Below are 20,930 nucleotides of genomic sequence, written 5' to 3'. Positions count from 1 at the left end.
TCGGACCATGGCCAGCATTAATAGAACTAACCAGGCTTGCAAATTCCTGGTCCGTTCAAGCCCAAAAGATAATCAAATCATCTATATACTGTACCTTAAGAAAAGTCTAGCATGTTGTTTAAATAAAGGGTTATCCAAAACTAAAATCTGTTCCTGAAGGTACATTCTAGATGTTGGCGTATGTAGGTGAAACTATAGACCCCATAGAGCAACCAGACTTCTGTAAATAATATTGTCCGTCAAACAAAAAATAATTCCTATATAATACTAATGTTCATAATTGCATGATAAATGGAATTGGCGGACCACAATACTGTTGGCTTTTACTCAGGAAATTCTCCATTGCTCTCAGACCCTCTATGTGAGGTATAGATGTGTATAAACTTTGTACAGTTAATGTGCACATTAATAGGTCAAAAGGTGCACTACAAAACTTCTGAATTTGTTTCAAGAAACTAGTAGTGTCTTTAACATATGATTTTTCATGTATTATGCATGGTTGTAACAAAGTATCTAGATTCTTGGATACAGGTTGGTACAAAGACCCCATTGCTGATACAATTGGGTGACCCGGTAGACTGCTAGGTTCCTTATGGATCTTAGTAGTTGTGTATAATAGCGGAGTGACTGGATGCGTTTGTGTTAAAGCTGTTACTACTCGTTGTGAAATGACTCCATTTGTCATGGCAGTCCCCAGTACAAGGTCTAGGTCTCGCTTAAACACTGTTACAGGGTTTCTTGGAAGTTTCTCGTACACCGATAGGTCACTCAATTGCCTCAATATCTCATCGCGGTAAGCATCAGTATTCTGTATAACAATTGCCCTGCCATTATCTGCGGGGCGTATTATCACATCTTGATATTTAGGTTTAGGTTTTGGAGGGCAATGCATTCCCCTTTTGTAAGGTTATGGCGGTGAGTTGGATTTTTTTTATTGTATTTATGGACCGAATCATCAAATAATCGTGTAAAACACTTGAGTGATGAATTTAGCACAGGCGGGTCATATGTAGATTTGATGGAGCTCCTACAGAATTGTTCAACTGTATTTGTATCAGGCATGATGGTATTACTAGCTCCAGGGGTTTTATAGAAATGTTCATGGAGCCTCAATTTCCTCCCAAATTGGTGCATGTCTCGGTTCCACTCATATTCAGAATGTGAGTTTGTCGGTACAAATGCTAACCCTTTATTAACGCAGAGCAAAAATAAATCAAAGAGTGACCGCATTATTTGGACTTCTACATATTCCACTAGTGCCGTATCATACAATCGGCAACTAAAGCTCTGTGGTCAATTGTCAGTATGGACAAAGAATTACAAAGCTTTAAGAATCAAACCCCTATGGCCAGTTTTCGTCTTGGGAAGAATATCAAAGATATGATTATCAGAACTGACATTTCCGATTACAAACAATCCAGTAGCTCATTCTTCGGACAGAGAAAAAAAAGGATGCCATAGATGCATAAATTGCGCTATGTGTAGTCATATGGATGTAGGTGCTGCATTTAGACATCCCAATAGTGGGAAATACATTCCCATTAATCATGTTGTAACATGCACTACGTCGTTTGTGATATACATAATTAGATGCCCATGCGGGCACTATTATGTTGGTAAAACCATCCGAACTTTCAAGGAGAGGGCCACACAACACCTGCAATCAAGGCAGCGTTACAAATGGGCAGTAATGACCAGCCTGTCACCAAACACTTCGCTGAGCGCGGACACAGTATGGCTAGTGTCAAATACATGATCATTGATCATTTACCGGAAAATAAAAGAGGCAGAGATTGGAATAAACAACTTTTAATTATGGAAGCCAAATGGATTACAAGATTGGACAGGGTCTGGCCTAGAGGCCTCAATGATAACATTTGCTGGAATTCATTAATATAAATCCTGTATATGGTTTTCTTTACAGTATACAGCATGACAAATAGTCTATTACAGTGATATGCCTTTATTGATTAGGCTTTAAATTTGTTTGTGTACTAATGTAATATGACAGGGTTCTATAAGTTGCCAGTATATTTATGTGGGGATTGTTTGATCTGCCACGTTTTTAACTTAGTGATTTGTCATTTTGCAAGGCTGGACAAAGTGGTTACCGCAGGGCCTGTACTAACATAGCTGATGGCGCTAGGATGACGCGGACAGCGTCCTTAGTAACCTGTGCGGCTGTGTTTGACAGTTCCCCAGGCAATGGGTACGTCACAGGAGGTGGAGCGCACGCTGGATCGCGATGCACGGGATACCAGGTGATGTCACCCCTGTGCGTCCCGGCACCTGTGCACGCGCCACTAGCCCACCGGGTTTGATTGGTATCCACAGTAGTTGGTGTGTATATAAGCGGGGTACAGTAAGTGGTTGTTTGTATGTATCGTAATTTTTTGCACTTTATTACCTGTTTGTACATCCTGAAGACGGTGCTGTTGTGGCATCGAAACGTCGATGGAGATCTTTATGCTTGATATTTGAATACAATATTGAAAAATCCTCTGAGTGACATCCCCTCTGTATTTCTAAATTGGTGGACACCTACCTAGGACTGGACACCGGGGTAAGACATTCCTTTATTGATTGAGTGCCGGATCAAAACTACATATATATATATATATATATATATATATATATATACAGGCATAGACCGGCACTCCACAAATATTAGCCTTTAACCATACTTAGCTGGTTGCCTTCACAGGGGAGAGACATGTAGAGGAATATGTGTGGCACTCCATGCTTATAGAAATGGATGTAACCCAGCAGTAGATCTCAACGTTTCAATGTGGTTTATTATGCATTTTCATAAGGATATAAAAACATAAGACAAACATAAATGTACCTTTATACACCTCTGTGTATGCAGGAATGAAGTGGGGCAGTCCCAACCATCACTCTGCGCATAACGGATGAAGTCATCACGTATCTACCATGTACAGGTTGAGTATCCCTTATCCAAATATTCAGAAATACGGAATATTCCGAAATACGGACTTTTTTGAATAAGAGTGAGAAAGTGAAACCTTTGTTTTTTGATGACTCAATGTACACAAACTTTGTTTAATACACAAAGTTATTAAAAATATTGTATTAAATGACCTTCAGGCTGTGTGTTTAAAGTGTATATGAAACATAAATGAATTGTGTGAATGTACACACACTTTGTTTAATGCACAAAGTTATAAAAAATATTGGCTAAAATTGCCTTCAGGCTGTGTGTATAAGGTGTATATGAAACATAAATGCATTCTGTGCTTAGATTTAGGTCCCATCACCATGATATCTTATTATGGTTTGCAATTATTCCAAAATACGGAAAAATCCGATATCCAAAATACGTCTGGTCTCAAGCATTTTGGATAAGGGATACTCAACCTGTATAATACAAGCGCACAGTCTGGAACATGAACCCTAGAGGAAGGAGTGGTCTTGCACTGTAGAAGTTTCAATGCCCTATCACCACCTCGGATATTGAAAATGCATAATAAACGGCATTGAAGCGTTGAGCGCAACTGCTGTGTTACATCCGTTTCAGTAAGCGTGGAGTGCCGCACATATTCCTCTATATGTATATATATATATATATATATATATGTATATATATACACACCAGCATGATCCGGCACTCCATCCATCCCCACGGCAATGGTTCAGTTGCTCCTGTGCCCTCCTACATGAGAGATAGCTCCCCCAAATATAAAGTCCAGAAATAGGCGGCACTAGGAGGCTTTAAAGTGCGTAAATGTGCTTTAATGCAAAGTTACACGAAGTTTGTGTAACTTTGCATTAAAGCACATTTATGCACTTTAAAGCCTCCTAGTGCTGCCTATTTCTGGACTTTATATATATACTTTATATATATACTAATATATATACTATATATATTAGAGATGAGCGGGTTCGGTTCGCAGAGTACCGAACCCTACCGAACTCCACATGTCAAACACGGTTCCGATCCCGGCTTGGTTATTCCCACCTGACTCGGAAAACCCGACGAGGCAAAACGTAATCATCCCGCTGTGGGATTCTCGTGAGATTCGGATTCCATATAAAGAGCCGCACATTGCCGTCATTTTCACTCGGGCATTGTAGAGAGAGAACGTGGCTACATTCTCTCAGTGTCAGTTCTCAGTATCAGTGCTCAGTATCAGTGCTCATTGTCTTGTGCTGAATCGTGCTGCTCAGTAATACTAGTACAGTGTCTTTGTTACGTTCTTGGTGCTCTGAACAAAAAGATGTAGTGTAGCAACTCCAAAGCACCAGAACGTGATGCTGAAATAATGGCCAGGTGTGATGGTAACCCCTAGCAACCTACCTCCGTTGCTTCACCCGCATGGTCAGTTCACGCCTGTGAGACTGTGGTTTCTTGGGCCCACGGCAGCTATGTTTGCAGGGTGGATTAGGTCTGCCCAACTTCGATGCCCCTAGGTCTTAATGTGAGACAAGGCGTGAACTGAGACGGGATGATAACAAGGGGACCACTAACTAAACAAAACAGAGAGCCAGGGGCTACTAAGAAATCTAAAACTAAATATATGTGCGGCACGCCGACAAAGAAAAAGAACAACAAAGGTTCCACTGTCCACACCCCACATGGCACTGTCGTGTACCGGGGAGGACAGTGAGCGCGGAAACCTCCGCAAAAACACCAGTAACAAATAAACACAAGGACTCAGTGACCTAGGCCGCAAGACGCGGCAGAAGCCGCTACTCACAAAACCTGGAGTGAACCCCAACGAGCGAGAACCCCGAGATGACTGTTACAGGTACACTCGACTAGAGAACTGGAATGATTCCCACGACCGGCTTCTGAACTTCTGGACTCAGGACCACAGGGAGCAGGATCGACTAGATAACAGCACGCTGGACAATGAACTCTGCAGGGCAGGAACAGCATACAGGAAGCTATCACTGGCGTGGCTGCAATGTGCTGGTTCCAATGAAAAAGGCTCTGCTAGCCAATCACAGGAGAGCCAGCAAGACCAGCCCCCAGACCCTAATTGATAGTTGTCGTGCAGCTGCCCTGCTGCATGAACAACTAATCAGGAGCAATCAGTATCTGGCAACGGGGAACACGGTCTGCCAGTGGCGTCCCCATTGCCATGGACCCAGCGGCTCTGGACGCCCAGCGTCCTAGCGTTGCCAGGGACTCGGCCGCTACAGCACGCACGGCATCCTGGCGTTGCTAGGCACCGGGCGGGCGAAGAGGGAGGTGCGGCGGCACACTAGATTCAAGGATTTGTTGATATTTAGTTGATTCCATTCTTTCCAATCAAACAATGTTTCCTGTTACACTACCATAATAGGTACAGTACACCTCCATATGTAGTTTTCCAGTATGTTATTCTCTTCAAATGCTTCTCCTGTTTTTCCTCCAAATATATATGTTGAAGGTAATGTCAGAAAGTAAAAGTTTGTTTTTATCAGTCCACATGCATTACTGCACTTTGTGCTATATAAGTTTGGGTGGAAATTTTCACCAAAGGAGGGAAAATACCTACACTGTACACATTTGCCTATCTGTAGGCCCCATAAGAGCCATTGTAGTTCTGACTTTGCTTTTAGCGTTAGCTTTGTGATGAGGTTTTCTTGATAATTGTTACATCCAGATCATTTTTGTGTCACCAAATCTTTACAAAAGACAGGTGAACCCTACTCCAGTATTAACTGGACCAATCTGACCAATTTATGAGAAGCTCTATCAAAGATTTTAATAGGTCTTCCAGATTTTGCTTTGACTTTAGTCCTTATTCAGCTTCAGTTGCAGTTTTGCTAAAATAACAAAACTGCAACAGCTATCACATACTAGAGGCCACCCAGCAAAGGTCAACTCTGACCAACATGCTAATGGCGGTCAGTGATGCAATCACAATACAATTGAGATCACATCACTGATTTAGGGTAGTCCCCTACTTCTGCAGCCTGACTGCGAAGTCAGCTCGCCACCATGTTTCCAGTCGCAGCAGCCATGTGTAACATCATGCGGACACACCAATCCTGCCCTCATTTGTGATGACATGCCCCCCACAATGCCCCAGATCGCCCAGCAAATACCTGTTAATCAGGTATTAGAAAAATGCAATCGCATCTCACTGTGTGTGCATGCACAGCACGGCTCCTGCACGCCCGCACTTGGCATAAATACTTCAGTATGCCAAACTTAATAAGGCCCTTTATCAGCAACCCTTAACTTTCAATTCTTAATTGTTTTAATGACATTTTTATGCTAGAAGCATTTGGATATGTTTTTGCAGAATACAATTGGTTTATGACAGTAAACTGTATCTGCAAACCTTCAGCCCGCTGCTTAGGAGAGCCTATGGTTATGGAAAATAAAAATAACATCCACAGAATTTAGAACTTAGAAAAGAGGATATTTAATTAACTCTGAAAATGTCTTCACCTGCCTTAGTTTTAAAAAAGTGTCAAGAAAGTAATGAAAAAATATTTGGATGTCAACTAGAAAGGCATCCACACTTTTGTACATGCCTTATTCACCATCATATTTATTTAGTCTATTGAATTCAGCAAATAAATATAAATTATGCTTTAAATATCGAATAATTTATTTTCACTTAGTGAATCAGTGTAATTTGACATTTGACCATGGAGCACAAACTTTTTCTACATATTTCAAAAAGTTGTGATCAACCTCTAAAAATCTTGCATTTCCAATGGACAAATGGGGTAATTCCAATTTGATCGCAGCAGGACATTTTTTAGCAGTTGAGCAAAACCTTGTGCACTGCAGGGGAGGCAGATATAACATGTGCAGAGAGAGTTAGATTTGGGTGGGTTATTTTATTTCTGTGCAGGGTACTACTGGCTGTTTTATTTTTACACTGCAAATTAGATTGCAGATTGAACACACCACACCCAAATCTAACTCTCTCTGCACATGTTATATCTACCTCCCCTGCAGTACACATGGTTTTGCCCAACTGCTAAAAAAAATTCCTGCTGCGATCAACTTGGAATTACCCCCAAAGTGTGGTTAAGTGACAATCTTCTTTGTGAAACTTCTGGGAATGTGTTTCTTGAACATTAGAACATAAGTGTAGAAATCCAGCTTCTTTTTGATCTATAAGATCTATAAATATATATTAAAACAGTGGACCAGTGTCTTACTTTTGTTATTATTGTTTTTTATAATGAAGATATTTCAGTGCATGAATTTGTAAATGTATGGGCTTAAATGCTAAGTTTTATTTCTGCTGTGGTCATCCCCTGTGCTTTTTTTTATTTCTATAGCAGTAACTTGGCTGTAAATTTCCAATACAACTTGAGATGTTCTATCTCAAAACTGCAAAACGCAACAATTTCCTTATATTTTGCCTATTATAAATGTCTCCAATGTGCTCATAAATACATTCAGGGCCATAACTAGGAGTGTGAGAGTGGTGCAGTTATCAAGGGTTCAGGGCCCCAGACATGGCACCTTCGCTGTTACACAACACCTGGAATGCCACCCTGCAGCCAGTAGTGCTTCTGCAGAGCTGCCTAAAATGCCCTTCATGTGCTTTGGGTATTCATGCTGCAGCCTTTATATCTGCATAGGGCATTTTAAGAATGTTCTGGGCAGTTCTCTACTTCCCTATGCTGTTGGCACCACCCCATTGGAGTGACTCCATGATTTTACATTTTTGGAGGTGGGACTGGCACATGGTGGCAATGCCTGACTTTGGCACTGGATTCATTATACAGGAACCAACAATGCTGTGAAGTAAATCAAATATTCTATTGACAAGAAAATACTGTTAGATAGATAGATAGATAGATAGATAGATAGATAGATAGACAGATAGAGTATATTTAAAAAAATTATCTCATTTTATACTTATTTTATGTAATTTTTGCTGTTTTTGTTTTTATTTTAATGCTGTAATTGTGTATTACGATCCTGTTAGCTGCCTACGATGTACCCTGGGATGATGGTCATCGCAGGGCATTGTGGGACGGGCCAGTGTCCAGAGTTTCAGAGAGGAACTGCTTTTGGCATTTAAAAAAAGCACAAATTTGCATTATTAACATGGAAGCTATTCTGAAAGTTTTTTCAGTCTCGAGCCAGTGTCTGGGGCTATATACAGAGCCCCTTTTCTATTTTGGTAAGTTAAAACTCATTTATAAATATATAAAGAAAACCTTTTCGTACATATACATAATGGTCCGGTATATATGTGCGCCGGGCCATTTTTCTGGTTTTGGTTTTAGATCTGTATCTCCTTAGTGTTTTGGATCTGCATTGGATTTGACAAAACCGCCCTTGCGGGTTTTGGTTTTGGATATGTATTTTTTTAAAGCAAATCATAAAAACATCTAAAATAACAGAATGTGGGGGTGTTTTTGTTCCTGCAGTATTATTGACCTCAATAAGATTAATTTCCAGTCAATTTTGTCCACCTCACATCTCACAATATAGTTTTCATCCAGTTTAGGCCAAAAGGTTGCACCGAGGTAGCTGGATGACTAAGCCAAGCAACAGCAGTAGGCAGCCCGGACACTTGACACATCTAGGAGTGGCACTGCAGTGACAGACAGGATATAAGTTTATAAACTTTGCCCAAAAAATGCTCCAAAGAGCACATAATGTAAAGAAAAGAGGTGCAAGATGGAATTGTCTTTGGGCCCTCCCACCCACACTTATCTTGCATATTAAACAGGACATGCAAAGTTTAACAAACTGATCATTTCAGCAACAGGGACTGTCACTTATGGCTGAAATGATTGGTTTGTTTGGACTCCCACAAAATAAGCTGGCAATGGGCAGTGCACAAACTGGCTTTAGTACTTTAAATAGGAATGATGTCATCATCAGCATCCGATTCCTCACCCCCATCAGTGTGTACAACCTCTTCTTCACAGACTATTAATTTGTCCCTGCTGGAATCCACCATCACAGGTACCTCTGTATTTTTTGGAGGTAATTGCTGGTAAATTTCTTCCTAATGGAATTTGTCATTCATTTCGATGAACATCATCTTTTCAACATTTTGGGAAGTAACCTCCTATGCCGATCACTGACTAGGCTACCGACTGCACTAAAAACTCTTTCTGAGTACACACTGGAGGGTGGGCAACTTAAGTAAAACAAAGCCAGTTTGTGCAAGGGCCTCCAAATTGCATCTTTTTCCTGCCAGTATTGAAACGGACTGTCTGACATGCCTATTTGGATGCTATTACTGAAATAGATATCAACCATTCTTTCAATGGTGACAGCATCATACGCAGTGACAGTAGACATGTCAGTAATTGTAGGCAGCTCCTTCAGTCTGGACCAGATGTCAAAATTTGTTCCTGACTGATCTGCATCACCCCCAGACCAGTGAGTCTCTTTGGAAACTTTTGTTGTTTCCTCGCAGCTGCGTTTGCATGAGAAAATGAAGGAAGAGATGTTGCTGACATTTTTTTCACCAACAGCTATTTGCATCTCTGCAGGTTTGTGCCCATTGGAAAGAAAGATACAATGTATGACTTAAACCTAGGATCAAGCACGGTCACCAAAATAGAGTTTTCCGATTTCAAGAGATTGACGGCCCTTGAATCCTAGCAAAGCAAATGAAGGGCTTCATCTCCATTTGATCTCCTCCTTCACCTTCTCCAGCTGCTTCTGCAAAAGCCTGATGAGGGGAATGACCTGACTCAAGCTGGCAGTGTCTGAACTAACCTCACATGTAGCAACTTCAAAGTATTTGAGAACCTTGCACAACATGGAAATTATTCTCCACAGCGCTTGACTCAGGTACATTCCCGCTCCTTTCCCTATGCCATAGGTGGATGTGTAGGCTTGAATGGCCTTTTGCTGCTACTCCAACCGCTAAAGCATATAAAGGGTAGAATTCCACCTCATTACTACCTCATGCTTCAGATGATGGCAGGGCAAATTCAAAAGTGTTTGCTGGCACCCAAGTCTTTGACATGCAGTTGCTGAATGCCGAAAATGTCCCAAAAATGTTCTGAAAATGTCCCAAAAAAAAGCATCTCCTGCACTCCTCAGTCATTTGTAAAAAAAAAAATTCTGTACCACCAAATTAATTGTGTGAGCAAAACATGGGACATGTTGGAATTGGCCCAGATGTAATGCTCTCACGATATTGGCGGCATTGTCAGATATCAAAAATCCCAAGGAGTGTCCAAGTGGGGTAAGCCATTGTGCAATGATTTCCCTGAGTTTTTGTAAGTTTGCCTCTGAATGAGTTGTCATTTGTAAGAGGCTGCTGCTGCTGCTGCTGTTGGTGCTGTGGAAGGCAATACATCTACCCAGTGGGCTGTCACAGTCATATAGTCTTTAGTTTGCCCTGTTACACTTGTCCACTTATCCATGGTTAAGTAGACAGTGGGTACAACTGCATTTCTGAGTAAACTAATAACACTTTTTTATGTATTTGTACAGCCTCAGAATTGCTTGTTTAGTGAAGTGGAATCTAGATGGGATTTGGTACCGGGGACACAGTACATCCATCAACTGTCTAAATACCAGTGCACTAATGGCAGATACTGGATGCATGTCTAACACCAGCATAGTTGTTATGGCCTCAGAAATTTGCTTTGCAACTGTGTGACTGCTGTCATACTTCATCTTCCTTACAAAGGATTGTTGAATAGTCAATTGTTTTGTTAAACAATAAGTAGGCTTCCTGGTCCCCTTCTGGGATGAAGATCGACTCCCAGCAGCAGTAGGCATAGCACTCAAGGATCCTCTGAAAGAATTGGATACATGACTACTTCTGATCCTGATTGAGGAGAAAATTGACAATGAGGGTGTTGGTGGTGGAGATTGGAGGCGCTTTGATCCAACAGTGAAAAGGGAGCTAGGTGTCGCTGGACTAGTTATGTTCTTATCTGAAGTTTCTGAATGTTTCAACAACTTGTGATGTATGCGTTGCAAGTGGCGTAACAGGGAGGAGGTTCCCACGTAGTTACAGTCCCTACCTCTACATACAACAGCTTTACAAAAGTTGCAGATGGCTACACAGTTATTGTCCAGGTGTGGGGAGAAATAATTTCACACAGAAGAGGTGGATTTTTTTGTCTTTTGCCCAGGCATGACAATGGGCTTTTTCATACCATGGGCAACAACTGTCTCCACTGGAGTCTTATTTAAACAAACCACATCCCCATCATCAAAATTCTCATCATCAACATTCTCATTGTCGCCAGTTATACCAATATCCTCCTCATCCTGGTGTATTTCTACAGTGACATCCTCAATCTCAATGTCAGCACTTTGACTGGTGCTGCTACTTCCAAGACTTGCAGAGGGCATGCAAATGTTGGAATGAGCCTCCTCTTCTCATACTGTATTAGAAAGGACAGGCTTATACATCACAACCACGGACACACTTGGACTCTCCTCGGGGATTGGTGATATTTCTGAACAAACAGTTGGTTCCTGTGCCTTAGCAAGTTTCATTTTTTTACATGATAACTATGAGATGCAGAACCACCAGTAATAAACACAGACTCTCTTAGCCACTTTGTGTAGTGAATGTCATATTACCAATTTTACGTTTCTCGTCAGCTAACTTTACTTTTTTTTTATTTAGCACCATAAAATATTGCTTCTTTGATTTTACATGCCCTATACGCCATTGGGCACCAGCATTATCAGGTGACATTGACAGACTTGCATTGTCAATGTCATGACTAGTGGCAGCAGCTTCAGCACAAGTAGTATGAAGTGGTTCCTGATCTTTTAATTGTTTGTCCTCCATTTCTATCAACATGAAGTAGGGTACAGCAACAGTGTCACACAAATGAGTCAGAAATATATATAATAATTACACACTGCAGTTGACTGCACCGACAGCATCACACAAATTAGTTAGAAATATGTAGACATATTCTTTATATTACACACCAGCGGTTACAGCGTTGCACAAATGAGTCATAAATAAATATATATATATATATATATATAATAATTACACAGTGTGGTTGATTTCACCAACAACGTCACACAAATTAGTCAGAAATATGTAGAAGTATTTTTTATATCACACACCTGCAGTTACAGTGCCGCACAAATGAGTCAGAAATATATATATATATAATAATTACACACTTCAATCCTATTTGAGGTTGTGAATTAAGCACCTCACAAGTGTTTGACAATTATCGAGAAATTGATGAATTTTGTGTGCCATATACCTCTGTGAAAACAGATTAGGAAAATTAACAATTCAGGAGTGTACTGCTAGAGAGATTAAGTGCAAGCTTAAAAAGTTACATGTGCTCCATTTTGCTGGAATAAATACAACAAGGAAAGCAGTCTTTTATGAGCATATCATTTTGAAATTTAGGCACAGTTCTTTGAGAAATTGAAAGATATATATGCTCTATATAATTATCTGACAGTACAATAAAGAACTTGCAGGAGTGTACCGCACTAGAGACTCTGTGCAGGTTAAAAATTCTCTGCACTGCTTGTCAAAGGGCATCAGGGAGCACCTGCCGCAGGTCACTCTGCTTGATACCTCCTCTTTCTTTCTTCTGGCCAAGTTGGGTGCACTTACCCTCTCTCATTCCTCGTCCTATACCTCTTGGCAAGACGGGAGAACAGCAGAAGGGTAGTCATACCTGTATCATGGCCACTGTATATATCTCTATCTAGTGCCTAAAGATTTGGTATCAAAACTGTCTGACAACTTGTGAATAATTGAGGTATCTGTGCCTCACACCTCACAATTGATTATATCAAATCTTCTAAATCATGTCAATTTGCATTCCTGTGGTATATGTGTCTATATTGTAGCTATAAGCACGACTAGGAAATTATCCTTTATGAGTTGTGCCTCACATTACTGTTAAAGCACTATAATTATAATACTCATCCAGGAATATGCCGCATTGGAGATTTTGTACAGTTTTGAAGAGATATATTGAGAGATTACTGTACACTGCAGATTAATATGCTCCGCTCCTGTCCTTTGTGAATAATCGACACTGAGCAAACGTGCTGCTTTTGAGCCTTTGTGTACAAGCATTAGGGTTGCTAACCCCTGCATTTAATATATATGTGAATAATAATCTTATTTCTTCACAGAGGTGGCAGCATCACAAGGTGGGTGGATAACATGTTTATGTCCACCACTTACAGCCCCACAGATACTTCTTGCTGACCTTCAGGACCTGTACTGTTATACAGGTGACCCAATCGAAGTAACCAACCAGTGACCCATGATTCAAACCAATTGCCCTGTGAAACTTATTTATGGGCTATATAACTGATTAGATGATGGTCACACTATTCAATTTTTAAAAAAACACTTCAATCCCCAACACATTGCGTTAAGGGAAAAATTATACAGACGGACCTTAATACATCTCATGGTTTTGGCTGAGGCCATTTATTAAAGAATACACACACTCTCCAAACATATTTTCGTCTATGATCACACATTTATTAATGAATTCACACAGGTTTTTGTAGAATTCGAATGTATATATGTATATATATATATATATATATATATATATATATATATACATAAAATAGTAATTTTAAGGCATACCAATAAAAACTGTTATTTTATGATTGTTCCATGATAAAATAAATCCTTGTGTTACCTCAGATAAGAGTGCTCCCTCCCAGGGTCATCTTTATCTTCTCTGTAAGCCCCCCCTTCTTTCGATCACTGAAAGTGTCGCACAATACATGTTTGAGTAGGAAATAATATACTGTGGTCTGACTGGCAGTGTCATAGTACATATGAAAATAAAAAAAAATAAAAAAATTGTATAGTACACTGGGGTACATCACAATTTTTTTATTATTATAATTTTAGGCTTTTCATTTTTAACTTTTATTATTTTGATTTTACACTGTAGCAGAGCCCCTGGATGGATGGACAGATCACCCATTTCAGACACAGCAGGCAGAGAGAGCACCCATTTTTAAGATACAGCAGACAGACAGAGCATTCCTTTCAGATACAGCAGCCAGAGAGAGCACCCCTTTCAGATACAGTAGAGAGAGAAAGAGCACCCCTTTTTCAGATACAGCAAACAGAGAGAGCACCCTTTTCAGATACAGCAGACAGAGAGAGCACCCCTTTCAGTTACAGCAGACAGAGCACCCTTTTCAGATACATAAACACCCCTTTCAGATACAGCAGACAGAGTATCCGCCCCATGCCATGCCAGACATAGTACTGGAGATGGACACGTCCATCCAGTACACTCTCTACAGCATGGAGTGGTCACATGCACGGGGTACTATACTATATATACCCGGGTTACATCTGGTGTAGAGTTTCATGTAAATAGAATGAACTGCATTGTGTATATACCTCTGAATTTTTTTTAAATAAATATGTTTTACTGTTCCCACTGCCTTGCATCATTTTTGAACTCCTCTATGCTGAGAAACAAAGGGGTAAATATACCTTTATGGGAATAGTACCTATAGACTAAAGTAAGCATACATGCGAGCATTTATTATCTCATCTACCACATGTGGGGTGTTTTATCAAAGAAGGAATTGGGTTTCTGAATCTTCTGGATTGGACTATCACACCTTTTGATGTTAGATCTTGCACGTGGGGTGTTCATTATCTGATGTTATTATATTATTGTTTGCTCTCCCCTTGTTTTCCTTCTTATGAACTGCTACGAGGAATACTGAGAGACATTCAATTCATTTGAAATCTGGACCCTTCTACTCTACTCATAGAGCATCTAGTACTTGACAGTATTTGCTCTCCCATATGGTGGAAGCAGTATTGTAGAAAAGTGGTTCCCAACCTCGGTCCTCAAATACCCCCCAACAGTTCATGTTTTCAAAGTCACCCAGCAGTTGAACAGGTGTATTCATTACTCACTGACACATTTTAAAAGACCCACAGGTGGAGCAAATTATTTCACTTGCAATCCTGTGAGGAGACCTGGAAAATATGAACTGTTGGGGGTACTTGAGGACCGTGGTTGGGAACCAGTGCTGTAGAACATGTCTTCTCCTGAAACTCACCATTGCCTTCTGACTCTTGTCATTCCTTGTATGTGTTTTTTTTTTTTTTTTTGCACTCCTAAAACAGACCCCTGGTGTGTAATATATTTATGGTGTTTACTGTATTTGTTTTTATTCCCACCTCTTTTGCAATGCTTGTTTTATGTCCACCTTGTGGGGTCTAACAAATGAAAGATAATAATAGTTATGATACCTGCACTCATACAAAAAAGTTGTTACTCTGCATATACCATGGTAATTGCAAAATTGCCTGACTTGTCATAAGTCTTTAACATATTTCCATAATACCACAACATATTACTAAATACCACCTATCTGGGATCTCCTGACTAGTGCTATGTGATCACATGTGCACAGAAGTGTAAAAAAAATAATATTGCTTTTTGACTAAACAACAGCAGTGCAAGAGCAGCTGTGCAATTTCTGCTTCTATACTCACTATGACCCAACCACCCCTACTATACTCTAATGTATTATTTATGCAATATGAACATGGTGCACCTAGAAGCAGATGTCTGATTTAGCTTTGTCTAAAAGAATCACACCCCATTTATACATGTATTTGTAAAGTATACATTTGTCAGATATTCACACTCAGGGGGAGTGGTGTGACCCCAAGGTTCACAACATCCTGTTCCTCTGACATCCTCCAGGGGAAGGGCAGAATACTCTGGTCTTTGGGTGAAGCCTCAGCAGATCCCAAGACACAGGGTCCATCATGCCCTTTCAACAAATGGGGGGAGTGAGTGTCTACATATCCTTGCCCATTAAAGAACCTTTTGGTGTAGAGTATCATATTCATTTTAGTGGGACCTTAAACCATGCCCCTGAGCACATTTTTGATTGTTTTATACCTTTTTAGCGCACTAGGAACAATCCAGACTTTAATTAATAAAAACAAATTATGTTTTATGGGGGTACAAAATGGTTATAATTTTACCAGAATGGATACAAAAACAATCTTACAATTTTAATTTTCTGCTTATTGAATCTCTGGACAAAACATAAAAGATAGATTGTTCAGTATGTAATTCCGAGATTCACCATTTGCACCAAAAACTCCCCTGGGTTTTCATAAATTTTGCCTTGTTGCTCTGAAATACTCCTGATGATCTAATTGGCTTAAATAATTTAAAAGCAAATGCAATAACATAAAACATGCTTTCTCTGCTATTGCATTGTCTGGGTGTTATAAATGTCCATCACTGGAGATAACTTACTAACTGCATAATATAGGCAAAATAGTATATGCATATATGTATGATTATGCTTTGATTTACAAGACAGTATAGGCATAAATGTATGTCTTATTCTCAATTCAAACACATCTTCAAGATAGACTCTTGGGATTACCTCTCTAGAACTAAAAACATTACTGTACAGTACTTCTCATTATTGTACAAAGTCTCACAATCATTCATTTTCATGTTATCAAATGTCTTATATTTTTTATATCCTGTTTTTGATGTAATATAACTCATGTTAGGGGACATTAGAGTTGTTTAAATATATGCAGTGCATGTATTTTAATGCATTGGTGTCCACAGCATATTTAATAGCTACCATTCTATTCATGATATCATGTTCATTTTGACTTACTTTGGTTTTGGTTAAAATTCCTATAATGCTATTGATATGAATCCAGACATAACATCAATTATGCAGACTCGTCACCCTAACAACCTGATTTAAAATATTTTGTTCTTTAAAATGAAATCTATCTTTTTATGGACCCCTACATATTCATCTGCATCTTACGCCTAGTCTAGGGTTGCCATATTCCCAAAATAAAAATATGGGACACATATTGCACAAATGGTCTGCAACTATCTGTGCAACATACCACCCATAAGTGAAATTTAACAGCATATATAACAGTCATAGGGGAATAATATGCCAGCTTTGATACAAATAACAATGTAACAACCATAGTGGGTGCAATATATCAACCAAAAGTAGCTAAGGACAATATGGGGGGTATCGAATTAGGTCCAATACATTTTCAGTGGGTGAAGATGGATGGATATCGTAATTAATGACCGATGGTTATTATCGCGGTATCCAATTAGAGTCCATTTATACGCTGAAAACGGACCCGTGATCATGCAAAAACACATGGATCAGGGATAAGTCCCCGATCCCATGTGTTATCACGGCTCTGGTAAACGCTTATCGTGGATTATGCTTCGGGTGCATGAGAGGGAGTCTGCTGCATTTGGTCTAATAGAATAGCCCCTGTGTAATTGGATACCCCCCCATAATAGCTAAAGGTTGTGTAATACCAGCTATAAAAGCAATATAACAGCCAATATAACAGCCATAGAGGGTGTAGTATAGCAGTCATATCGGATGGCAATGCAAGAGCCAAAAAGTCAATTGCTAGAGGTATGATGTATACATAACAAGGACAATATAAACAACATAGGGGAAATGTAACATCCAAAAGGATGATTTAGGGGATAAAATAAAATAATCACATGGGGTTAAAGTGAGCCAGAATGGGGTAGAACTGCATTCCATCAGTTCCATTTGGAGATGGACCCATTTCCACCTCCTCTTGCTCACCTAAACCAGAACGTCAGCCGGCATGAATGGAGATGCTGGGTGCCTGCTGAGATTTTGTTACTGGCTCTTTTCCCACAGCAGCAGCCGGAGGCAAGAGCTCACTCCTGAGCTCAGCTTACAGATTTTGCAGTGTGCGCAATGAAAGAGCATAACTACAGGAGGCATAACTACTGGGGCCACAACTAAATGGGGGCATAACTATGGGAGCATGACTACTGGGAGAAATACTACAGAGGGGTATTACCCCTGGGGGCAGTACTATGGGAGGCATTACCACTGGGGGGCATTACTACTGGGGGCACTACTAATGAGGGCATTGCATAGAGGGCTATTCATAATGGGCATTACTCCTGGGGACATAAGGGGCACTACTACTGGGGGCACAGAATAAGGGACACTACTACTATGGGCTCTATATAAGGCGCACTACCATTGTGGGCACTACCACTACAGTGGGCATTACATAAGGGGGACTACTCCTGTGGGCACTGTATAAGGGGCACTACTGCTGTGGGCATTATGTGTATTAGGGGTGCTACTACTGTGGGCTTTGAATATAAGGGGCACTAATGTGTATGTCATAACATGAATAAGAGACACTACTATGTGGAGTAATGTGAATAAGATTGTGCTACTGTGCGGCATAATTTGAATTAGGGATGCTATTGCATGACCATGTCCCTTTCTTTTTGAGACCACACCCCTTTTGCAATTCCTTTGATTACATATGTGCCCTTGTGAGTTCCACCACTTCCTTAGGACCACTTAAAGCACAGATAATCACCAAAATGTAATCTAACCAAAATATTGAGCATACCATAAGGACAAGGTTAAAACATTGGCACTGAGCTACAGTAGATGTCCGTAATAGGCTAATCAATAAAATTAGAGGTTATTTTACTAGTACAGTATAACTGTTATGGTTCAGAAAATGTATTTTAAAGTGAAAATAAATCTTACTTATTTTGTGTCAAACACAACTACTTGTGATCTGCTTCACAATAACATGCATCTGATTAATAAATCAACTGCATACAGTGTGGATAGTGACTTTGTAAAAATATTACACCTTGTGGAATGTAAATGGGACTCTCTGGTAGGGAGTGGTCAAAGGACTGAGTGCCAAACACAACTGGGAACTGATTCCCTCGTATCCTGCTCAGAGACTGGTCTCACCTTTTGGTGGCAGCAGTTTAAGGGTGACCAGCAGAGGATTGTTCAGTGTCTGTTATAAGTCACTTGTGGGACAATCAGGGGCACGTCCACTAGCTTGGACGGATTGAGGGAAAAACATGGTGGACTGCTGTACATGCACAGTAGCAGATGTCAGAGGAATAGGCTATTATGGATGCAGTGTGTGCAGTGAACACAGGCCCCTGGGTCCAGGGGGTCCCACACCTCATACATTGCACCCATATTTAAATACTCACCACTCCAGAGTCTAGTGCCATGTACTACAGCCGCAGCCATAGCCATCGCGGCATAAAAAGCATAGTACGACTTTTGTCTCTGGAACATGGTGGGCGCAGTAGCCTCTGACATATTTCCTGAGTCTATGGTGCTGTGGAGAGCAGGGGGCCAACCCTAGTCTGCACGCAGGCTGCCTCCACTCTTAAGATGCCCTGGTCAGAGGTCACACCTCCAGCAAGCCTCTGGATCCTAGTGCTCAGTAGCTCTCTGGCTCCGATATACATAGGCAGCACAGAGCATACCTCTAACAGACCCCATAAAATTGTGACATTTGGGCACCCTGAAAACTGTTTTCAGGACAGTGGGGTACAGACTTCAATTCTAGTATGATCCTGGAAAATCCAGGCTATATAGCAAATCTAGCCTAGCCTGTATTAATAATAGTTATCGCCTAACCTTTCTCTTGTCACCACAGGAGCAAGATGTACTCATTCCATAAAAGTAACCATCTAGTGCAAATTTATGCACAGTTCTGTAATTCAAATGCCAGTTCATGAGGTTACATGCTGGACATACAAGCTGTGCTTTTTGTACAAAACATCTGATTATACAGCATTGTCAGTAATAAAAGACAATTACTGTTGCAATCATAACAACTTCCTTTTGTTTTAAACATGCAGATATTATTTTGAATGCAGTGGAAATCTAAATGTAATATTGTAAGTAAGTCAATAAATTGCAATATATTTAGCCACATTCTAGTACTGTTCTCAATGTTTAAAGGATGAATACAGATCTACTGAAAAAGCAAAAAAATACTACATATAGAAAACAGTTCAGTAGTTTTTCTGTTTTAAAATTAATATCTGGCATGCTATTTTGTAAAGAAATATTACAATTTTATGACAAACATGCTGTCAAAAATAATAAAATAAAATAAATATAAAAATTCCTGATTATGTATAAAATATATCAAGGGATCAAAGAATCAAAGCAAGCTGTGCTGGCCATTGTTAAACTTCCCAGTCCGTAATGACAACTGTGACCTACAGAGGTAGCCCTTTCCCAATAAAGAGACAGGATAATAGAGCTTACAGTAGCAGCATCGCTTCCTACCAAAATAAATAAACAGTTATGCAAATGCATTATCATTACTATATTGACTTTTGATTGAACCTGCTTCAGTGGTGATTGTGATTTTAAATGTTGCATTTCTCATTTTCACTATGCAGCACAGAACTTCTAAGTAATATGTAGATCATTACAAGCCAAATAACAAGTTTTCAGGGGAGTGAATATAGTAAAGCACCAATATAACTATTCTGAATATTATTATGAAATAACAAAGAACAATTTCTGCCATATAAAAGAATTTCAGTTAATATTCATAATAATAATATTTTGGTTTATATGATATAAAAAATAATAGTGTTTCATCAGTAGAGAAAAATACTATATAATCATTGATAAGATTACATAGTCCCTTTAAGAATAAAAAAATATTTATTTTACATGTCCAGTTTTGATTGTGATATGAAACTAAAATAAATAGTTATTTATTATGAAGATTCGGATATTATTAAAGAATGGCATCTAATGACAATGATATTAAACAGTGCACATGATTTTTTAAGGCTGACATTTACGTTTGCATGTAAATAAAGGCAGAATGACAAACAAAGAATACAATCTCATATACTAGCATTCAGTAGTAAGAAGATAGCCTGCTTTCGGCTCCCAATCACCAAGTGGTTGCTATAGTTACAAGGTCAGGAAATATGCCTTATCCCCAGTTGTCCAAGGCTTGCACATGTCACTTCTGAAACTATGAATTTTATATACAGGTCAGGAGATGAATACCTAAGAAATAAACAGAGAACTGGACAATAATTGCAGATAATGCTTTTACATCTTTGCGTTCTTTGGAAATGTATTTTTTTTCCTGTTTGCCAGTTTGTGTGTGTAAATTTAGAGGTGTCGTCTTGTG

Source organism: Pseudophryne corroboree, chromosome 5 (genome assembly GCF_028390025.1).
Source record: "Pseudophryne corroboree isolate aPseCor3 chromosome 5, aPseCor3.hap2, whole genome shotgun sequence".
Lineage (NCBI taxonomy): Eukaryota > Metazoa > Chordata > Amphibia > Anura > Myobatrachidae > Pseudophryne > Pseudophryne corroboree.
Note: the sequence above shows the minus strand (reverse complement) of the source record.